General features: G+C 38.4%; 1 protein-coding gene across 4 annotated transcripts in view; it reads left to right on the top strand.

Moving 5' to 3' along the window:
* Window positions 1-2,707: 2,707 nt before the first annotated feature.
* The window catches only part of LOC128703839 (ankyrin repeat domain-containing protein 50), a 125,375-nt gene continuing 117,974 nt past the window's right edge, over window positions 2,708-10,108 (top strand). Inside the window, exons 1-2 of one of the 4 annotated variants that reach the window (XM_070103728.1) lie at window positions 2,710-2,795; window positions 3,540-3,720. The gene's annotated coding sequence lies outside the window, so the exon portion shown is untranslated. Of the gene's footprint in view, window positions 2,796-3,324; window positions 3,721-10,108 lie in introns of all 4 variants that reach the window. The other 3 variants (XM_070103726.1, XM_070103725.1, XM_070103727.1) reach the window with 3 other exon arrangements.

Consider the following 10,108-nt stretch of genomic DNA (forward strand, 5'->3'; position numbering starts at 1 on the left):
GGGAGTGTCTGAGACCGAAGTCTCCCATGGGAGGAGATACATGTACCTCCTCATCTTTGGGACCAACTGTCCCCAGGCCTAGCCACAAGCTAGGCCTCTCTGGTCTGCCATCCCCGCCCCAAGAGGGCAAATGGGAATGACAGTCTTATGAGCTAAAGGCTCGGGCTCAGGCACCTACCCTACCCTAGAAGGGTTAGGCATGGTATCGATGAGACACAACGTTACTATAAGAATTTACAACCACATAAATTTGCATAACTGGACGACCTAAATAAACTTATACAATATATCTTGCAAGTTCATCATTTCTTTTACATCTGTTGCTTAAAATTTTGGATAAATATATACACTAGCCATTCCCCAGATGAAATTTGTTTAATAACAGAATTTATGCCAATTTTTTGTAGTCTAGTATATGTAGTGGCCTAGAAATTTCCAATATGCAAAGTTACAGCAACTATTAAATGCATTTCTTTGTTCATGTGACTAAATTCGCTAGTTTGGTAACAGAGCTACAGATGTCCCTCTTAACATAATGATAAACGGATCACCTATCACAAAGCTAACAGAGGGAAAATTCTTAGGAATCCACCTTGATAATAGACTCAAATTTCATACACATATACAACAAATTTCTAAGAAAATTTCCAAGACTGTAGGCATACTATCGAAGATACGGTACTATGCTCCACAGTCAGCCCTCCTGGCCCTATATCACTCTCTTATTTACCCCTATCTCACCTATGGAATTTGTGCATGGGGCTCAACAACAAGTAACCATCTCAGACCACTAATTACCCAACAAAAGGCTGCAGTTAGAATGATAACAAATTCTCACTACAGGCAGCACACTCCACCAATATTCAATACACTCAACCTACTCACCATACAAAACATCCATACTTATTACTGCACCTATTACATACATAGAACACTCAACTCTGATATTAACCCTCCCCTCAAACATCTCCTTGCCAACCTCAACAGAACACATGACCATAACACAAGGCACAGATCACTCTTTGATATTCCTCGTGTCCATCTCACGCTATGCAAAAACTCAATGCACATAAAAGGCCCTAAAATCTGGAATTCATTACCTGTTAATATAAAAGAAACACTACCTGTTTATAAATTCAAGTCTCTTCTCAAAGATCACTTACTCACCCAAAACCAAATAAATACTGAATAACTGAACCTTATAAATTGTATATCTTAAATGTTTCTCACAATTATATCACATAAATGTTAAACCTAAAACCCAATCTAACTTTATTATTTTTTAAATTCACTACCTAACAGAATACTCCATTCTACTGAATTTACAACAATGCATGCAACCATATGACCTGTCTTTGTAATACTCACTTGTGCTTTATAGTAATCAGTTTACATTAATGTTTTTCACTGATTTCATCATTGCTTAGTTAATCTTAAGTTAATTTTAAGCCAGCCCGTAATGCTATGCATAGTATAAGTGGCTTTGGCATGCTGCTCTTATCTGTATTTTTTTTTTGTACCTCTGTAAGTGTGCTCAAATTATAAATAAATAAATAAATAAATAAATGGTTAATGGGTTTTAAAGCCGCTGGGCTACACTACAGTAGCCCGTGGCCTGGTGGGCAATGCTCTTGCTTCACACGCTGAGTGTCCGTGGTTCGATTCCCAGAAAGGGTGAAAACATTGGGCGTGTTTCCTTACTCCTGTTCACCTAGCAAGCAAGTAGGTACCTGAGTGTTAGTGGACTGGTGTGGGTCGCATCCTGGGGGACAAAATTGAGGACCACAATGGAATATAAGACAGTCAGTCCCTCGATGAGACACTGACTTACTTGGGTTAACCTGGATGGCTAACCCTCCGGGGTTAAAAATCTTATAAGCATTAAAGCTACACTTAACTTTTTCACCACTAGACAAAGAAATCCTTTTAATTCGTAAAATATGGATTAAGTCCAATTTTAAGCATATATACACTGAGACAAATATACCTCTCAGTGTGTATGTCTTGTATTCATTAATTATTTTGCCAGCTCATTCGTACTGAATCCAAATTCATTAATTTTAGAAATCCTTCACTAATACTGCAATTTGCTTAGCTAACAATGTTGAGGCAGTCTCTGGGGTTCGTAACAGCCTGGTTGATCAGGTCCTGATCCACCAGGAGGCCTGGTCATGGACCGGGCCGCGGGGGCGTTGACCCCCGGAACACCATCCAGGTATACCAGTACTTTGTGTGTAAACTATGATATACAAAATAAAGGTGCCCAACTTAAGTCAAGGGTAATATTAAGAGTATACTTCACTGTATCACTGAAGGGTAATATTAAGAGTATACTTCATTGTATATATTACTGAAAGGTAATATTAAGAGTATACTTCACTGTATATATTACTGAAGGGTAATATTAAGAGTATACTTCATTGTATATATCACTGAAGGGTAATATTAAGAGTATACTTCATTGTATATATCACTGAAGGGTAATATTAAGAGTATACTTCATTGTATATATCACTGAAGGGTAATATTAAGAGTATACTTCATTGTATATATCACTGAAGGGTAATATTAAGAGTATACTTCATTGTATATATCACTGAAGGGTAATATTAAGAGTATACTTCAGTATATATACATATCTCTGGAAATTGATTGAGTCCTGCCATAATTGGAGTGAGCAGACTGGTTGTAGTACGTTTTAGTAGCCCTCAACATCCACCCAAACAAACACAAACAACACGGATATTGAGTTTATACTCACAATATTATAGATTTACACTTTAAGGAGGCCTTGGGTAGGTTTAAACTGTTAGTAACTAATATTAGAATTAATAAGGTAGCCTTGGATCTTAATATTGGTAGCTTTAGACCTTAATATAGGTTAATATTAGGGTGTATCTAGTAAGGAGACTAGATAAATGCGACGCCTAGCAACCCTATGCTTGAACACAGGCAGGACGGGATTGAACAAGTACTGATAACAAGAACATTAGAAAGAAGGAGCACTGCGGCAGGCCTACAGGCCCATGCGAGGCAGGTCCAACTCACACCCACTCGTATATTAATCTAACCTATTTTTAAAACTACACAAGGGTTTAGCTTCTATGACGGTACTTGGGAGTTTGTGCCACTCAGCCACAACTCTATTACCAAATCATTGCTTTCCTATATCATTCCTGAATCTAAATTTTTCCAACTTGAAACAATTGCTGCGAGTCCTGTCTTGGTTAGATACTTTTAGCCCGTTATTTACATTTCCTTTATTCCTGTTTTCCATTTATGCACCTCAATCATATTTCCCCTAATTCTACACCTGGTCTGAAGAGGGAAGTGTTATCAAATCTTGCCATAACAGCCGCAGACTCAAGAAAAAGCCAGGTAGGAGTGAAGCAGCCGTTTTCTTGAGGTTGTAGATTGCCATCCTCGTCACCTTCAGGTCTGCGGCTACATGTATCACAGACATGCCTTGCTCTCATAGGGTGAGTGCATGGGTCTTCTCTGCAATTGAAAATTTTGTTCAACTCATTCTGACCACTTAGAGCAGAGATACAGCGTGGCAAAGTTCGTGGTCGAGTGAAAAAAGGGACACTGAGGAGCAACGTAGCAAGCCTCCTTCCTCACCGAGCTCTGGCATAGTACTGAAGTGTGGCATGGTGCGTAACAATGGAGCAAGATGGGTGCCAGTACACTATGTCATCACACTATTCCTATGGCAGAAATGTGAGTGAAATGTATGCACCAAAATCTTATGTATAGATATTTTTTTGCATTGGACATGCATAGATTTTTTTACGGGCACTGTAGGTAGTCAGTAGGTGTAGGTAGCTTATGGGTGTAGGTAGCCAGTAGGTGTAGGTAGCCAGTAGGTGTAGGTAAACGGTAGGTGTAGGTAGCCAGGAAGCTCCCCTATACCAGCTACCTACACCGGCCCAGAGTGATATTACCATCAACATACTTTGTTCACTGAGTTCAATCATTTCTAACAACTACCTTTAGATGCCATCATTAATGAAGGAAGAAGTGATGAGAAGAAGTCATGCCAAGAATTATAAACAAAGCTGAATGTGTTAAGGGGAGTGACGGTCAAAAGCGGATTGATTCACATTTTCTCTGATGCTGGACCTGAGAAAACATAATTCTTTCCCTCCACCCAGTTACCACATCTCATGTTCATGTGAAATTTATTATACTGTGGGTGTATGTATCATGTTTATCTGATATATAATGTGTTTCTTATATAATTGGATTAATGAAAATGTCTAAATTAACGTAAAATAAGACAGTTACTGTCCCGAAGAGTGATTATTATTATTACTATGGCATCAAGACTAGAGGGATGCTCTTAGTGATTTTAATGTGTACCTGCATGCCAGCACAGTGTGTAAGTTTATTAAGGTACATGTATACATAAGTATAATTATCAGAATACAGGTACATCAATTTTCCGGACCTTTGGTTTCAAAGCCTTTCTGGATTACTGATTTTTCCGCCTTTAGGGAGTGCAGTATTCCTTAGAATTGGGGTTGGATAAGTGACGTACAGTTTGGTGGTAAATACACTGCTGTGGTAATTTCAAGTTTTGGCTGGTAAATTTGTATGGTTCCGGACCATCAGTGTCTGGAAAATCGATGTTGTACCTGTACGTTTAAAATACTCAATAACTTTAAAACACTTGAAATTTTTGAAAGTTTCCAGACATAATGGAGAGATGCGCTCACAGAGAATGTGAACAAACCGGGTGGCGTGCAGTGACCGTATTAAAAAGTCAGGTGGGGGGGAGCTGTATTGCAAGATTTAGTCATAATTTGAAATGCCCATATTAGCGGAATGCCGTAAGGCAAAATGCCGTAAAGCAGGGCTCTACTGTATGTGTATATCTTTCTTTCTTTTGATCGTTAGCACACTCAGCTCACACACTGAGGTCCAGGGTTCGAATCTCCTCTGGTACGGCTGGAAAACATTAAGGATGTGTTTCCATAAGACACCTGCTGTCCCTGTCCTTGTTCACCCATCAGTTCAAAATAGGTACCTGGTTGTTAGTTGACTGGTGTGGGTCACATCCTGGGACAAAGCTGACCTAATTTGCCTGAAATGCTCAGCATAACAAGCAGCTTTCTATATAGTATGTCGACATGACTCATGAAATAGTAATGACACGATTGCAAACAAACCACACCACAGGCGGGGTTAGAACCCACGATCAGAGAGAGACTGGTCAAAGGTTTTAACTGTGCCCATGGTATGGTTTATAGTAGTATGTCTTTGATGTCAGCTAGGTCTGTATACTATGTTCATGTATATGTACTTGCAGTAAATAAAGATATTATATATATATATATATATATATATATATATATATATATATATATATATATATATATATATATATATATATATATATATATATATATATATATACATGTATATATATATATATATATATATATATATATATATATATATATATAAATATATATATATATATATATATATATATATATATATATATATATATATATTTATATAATGGGGTCCACCTCTGGTGTAAATTGTGGGACCCATAGCCTCGGAGAAGTGGATAAAAAGGCTTCAAGGAAAAATATTTGGATTTCTTCCTGAAGCCGTTTGAATATTCCACTTCCCCTACCACCCCATCTTTTTATATTTTTTTTTTTTTTTTTACTAATAGGAATATTTTATTACATAATATGGTACAGAAGATCCAAGAGATACACTATTGATATAAAGGTGGCACACACGGTACATGTTGTTACGTGTGTATCACCGATTATAAGGCAAAAATCTCATCCAGCTCCTCAGAGCTGGGGCGTGTGCCCAAAATACAGCAGGCATTACCCCTCTGAACAGCCGCACTGAGCCGCTGGAACAGGAAACTAGCTGCCCTTGGATCCCTAGTTACCCTGATGAGTCTTTTTCCCAGCTCCTTAAGGAATTTAGATGCACTCTTTCCCCATGAGCCAAGGGTCTCTGAGCCTATGGGAACAAACATATAATGATGGGCAAGTTCTCCATATTTTCTAGACTTTTGGGACTCCCTGAAGCTGGCAGCTGCCCCTCCTTCCTCCCTGGTGTATTGGAGATAGGTATCAGCCAAGGTAGATGCACATGTATAGTCCCACACCACCTGCTTCCCATCTGTCCAGGCTTGAAGGGTGATACCATCTGGACGCTTCTGGCTGCCATCAGATCTGCATAGTTGGGGTGGCTCCCTTACTGCTGGGCATCCAGCTGTTGTGAGGCTCCTCTTGATAATGTTATTAACCTCCTCATGTCTTGCAGTCTTTCCCTCGGATTTACGGCACACAAGACCATGGTACCCGAATCGGTCTGCTGCTTCACTGCCACAAATACACCTGTGTTCGGCGAGAATAGGGGCGGCAAGTCGAAGGGCAACACCGATGCGGATGGTCTGTGGGTCGAGACGTGTGCCAAGGCTGGAGTTGGGAACAGCCAACAGAAAGTCCCCAGCATGAGGGGCTCTCACTGCCAGGAGGCGGGCTCTATCCTTCCCTGACACACTCTGAAGCATTGTTGAGGCAATATTTTCCACTATTGGACCATCCCAGTGCGATTGTTTGTAGTTGTTGGGGGGAGCAGGTCTGGCTCCAGAGCCCGTTAGATTATCCCAGATCATTGCTCCGTCAATGAATTTTTGGTCCTGGACTCCTATCTTGTCCCTAAGATGTTCAGGGAGAATCGCTGCTACAAGCTCTCTGGATGCAATACACGAGGACAGAAAAGCAGGTAACGCAATCTGTGATGACTTGCGGACACCAATGCCTTCTAGTCTGACTGGAAGTGTAGCTTGGTTCCACTGCCCGTCTTCTAGAGTAAGGTTAAGTACTTTCGTAAAAATCTGCCTCAGAATACTGTCATATTCGTGCAGTATAGGGTTATCATATGAAGGTGCACATCTTAGGAAATATGTCAACCTGGGCAGACTCAAGCACTTTGTGAGAAGGTACAAGGCATCGTGGGTGTCCAGATTGCCTATTCGTTGTTCCATCCTCCTTAACTCTTCCAATTTCTTCCTGAGAATTGTGTCAATGGCATTGCTTCCCAGAGGTGCTCCTAGCAAGACACTATTTGTGGGGGCAATGACTGCTGCTCCTATATATATATTATATATATTATATATATATTATATATATATTATATATATATTATATATATATTATATATATATATATATATATATATTATATATATATATATATATATATATATATATATATATATATATATATATATATATATATATATATATATATATATATATATATATATATATATATATATATGCAAAACAACCACTCTGAAAGAATAGAGAAATTCCAAGCGCTTTCGTGACTACTCACATTATCAAGGAACTATGAAAGTGAAGCATCCAAGGAAGCTATATAAGGGGTCCGGCCAGCACCTCACTATCAGATCCCACAACGGTTAAACACGTGACGCGCGGCGAGCCAACTTGGATAGGTCTTTTGCACAACTCACCCCCAAGCTATTCTACCCAAGAAAATTTAAAAATTATTTGTCCAGTGTATTATTAAATTCTTCCCAAATTCTATTAATTATAAATGGATCTAATTTATATTAACCAAAGGAAATATTCATATTATTGTCAAAACTGCTTTTTATGAAACAAGATTCAATTATATTCCTGTTGACCATGGACTTGCTTGATACTACTTTCTCAACTTTTTGAAAATCAATTGGATGGTTAAAATCTCTTACATGAATAAATAGAGCATTGGAATGTTGTCCAGTTCTAATGCTATATTTATGTTGTTTTAATCTTAGTTCGAGATTTTTACCAGTTTGACCGTAATAAACTTTATCGCAAATTTTACAAGGAATCTTATAGACACATCCATCAGCATTTTGGGGGGAATTCTTTATCAAAAGTTTTTTTACTGTATCAAGATTTTTGAATACAACTTTAATATTAAAAGTCTTAAGAAGAGAAGGCATATCAACCAAGTTTTCATGGTAAGGGAGAACCAACATATTCTCCCTTACCATGAAAACTTGGTTGATATGCCTTCTCTTCTTAAGACTTTTAATATTAAAGTTGTATTCAAAAATCTTGATACAGTAAAAAAACTTTTGATAAAGAATTCCCCCCAAAATGCTGATGGATGTGTCTATAAGATTCCTTGTAAAATTTGCGATAAAGTTTATTACGGTCAAACTGGTAAAAATCTCGAACTAAGATTAAAACAACATAAATATAGCATTAGAACTGGACAAGATTCCAATGCTCTATTTATTCATGTAAGAGATTTTAACCATCCAATTGATTTTCAAAAAGTTGAGAAAGTAGTATCAAGCAAGTCCATGGTCGACAGGAATATAATTGAATCTTGTTTCATAAAAAGCAGTTTTGACAATAATATGAATATTTCCTTTGGTTTATATAAATTAGATCCATTTATAATTAATAGAATTTGGGAAGAATTTAATAATACACTGGACAAATAATTTTTAAATTTTCTTGGGTAGAATAGCTTGGGGGTGAGTTGTTCAAAGGACCTATCCAAGTTGGCTCGCCGCGCGTCACGTGTTTAACCGTTGTGGGATCTGATAGTGAGGTGCTGGCCGGACCCCTTATATAGCTTCCTTGGATGCTTCACTTTCATAGTTCCTTGATAATGTGAGTAGTCACGAAAGCGCTTGGAATTTCTCTATTCTTTCAGAGTGGTTGTTTTGCATATTTTGAAATCACCTGTTTACTGTGATCTTATTGCATATATATATATATATATATATATATATATATATATATATATATATATATATATATATATATATATATATATATATATATATATACGTATATAATATATAAAATATAATATATAATATAATAGATAATATAATAGATAAGGCTAAAGAGGTGTTTGTGGCATTTATGGATTTGGAAAAGGCGTATGACAGGGTGGATAGGGGGGCAATGTGGCAGATGTTGCAGGTGTATGGTGTAGGAGGTAGGTTACTGAAAGCAGTGAAGAGTTTTTACGAGGATAGTGCGGCTCAAATTAGAGTATGTAGGAAAGAGGGAAATTATTTCCCAGTAAAAGTAGGCCTTAGACAAGGATGTGTGATGTCACCGTGGTTGTTTAATATATTTATAGATGGGGTTGTAAGAGAAGTAAATGCGAGGGTCTTGGCAAGAGGCGTGGAGTTAAAAGATAAAGAATCACACATAAAGTGGGAGTTGTCACAGTTGCTCTTTGCTGATGACACTGTGCTCTTGGGAGATTCTGAAGAGAAGTTGCAGAGATTGGTGGATGAATTTGGTAGGGTGTGCAAAAGAAGAAAATTAAAAGTGAATACAGGAAAGAGTAAGGTTATGAGGATAACAAAAAGATTAGGTGATGAAAGATTGGATATCAGATTGGAGGGAGAGAGTATGGAGGAGGTGAATGTATTCAGATGTATGGGAGTGGACGTGTCAACGGATGGGTCTATGAAAGATGAGGTGAATCATAGAATTGATGAGGGGAAAAGGGTGAGTGGTGCACTTAGGAGTCTGTGGAGACAAAGAACTTTGTCCTTGGAGGCAAAGAGGGGAATGTATGAGAGTATAGTTTTACCAATGCTCTTATATGCGTGTGAAGCATGGGTGATGAATGTTGCAGCGAGGAGAAGGCTGGAGGCAGTGGAGATGTCATGTCTGAGGTCAATGTGTGGTGTGAATATAATGCAGAGAATTCGTAGTTTGGAAGTTAGGAGGAGGTGCGGGATTACCAAAACTGTTGCCCAGAGGGCTGAGGAAGGGTTGTTGAGGTGGTTCGGACATGTAGAGAGAATGGAGCGAAACAGAGTGACTTCAAGAGTGTATCAGTCTGTAGTGGAAGGAAGGCAGGGTAGGGGTCGGCCTAGGAAAGGTTGGAGGGAGGGGTAAAGGAGGTTTTGTGTGCGAGGGGCTTGGACTTCCAGCAGGCATGCGTGAGCGTGTTTGATAGGAGTGAATGGAGACAAATGGTTTTTAATACTTGACGTGCTGTTGGAGTGTGAGCAAAGTAACATTTATGAAGGGGTTCAGGGAAACTGGCAGGCCGGACTTGAGTCCTGGAGATGG

The sequence above is a fragment of the Cherax quadricarinatus genome, chromosome 87 (genome assembly GCF_038502225.1).
Source record: "Cherax quadricarinatus isolate ZL_2023a chromosome 87, ASM3850222v1, whole genome shotgun sequence".
Classification (NCBI taxonomy): Eukaryota; Metazoa; Arthropoda; class Malacostraca; order Decapoda; family Parastacidae; genus Cherax; species Cherax quadricarinatus.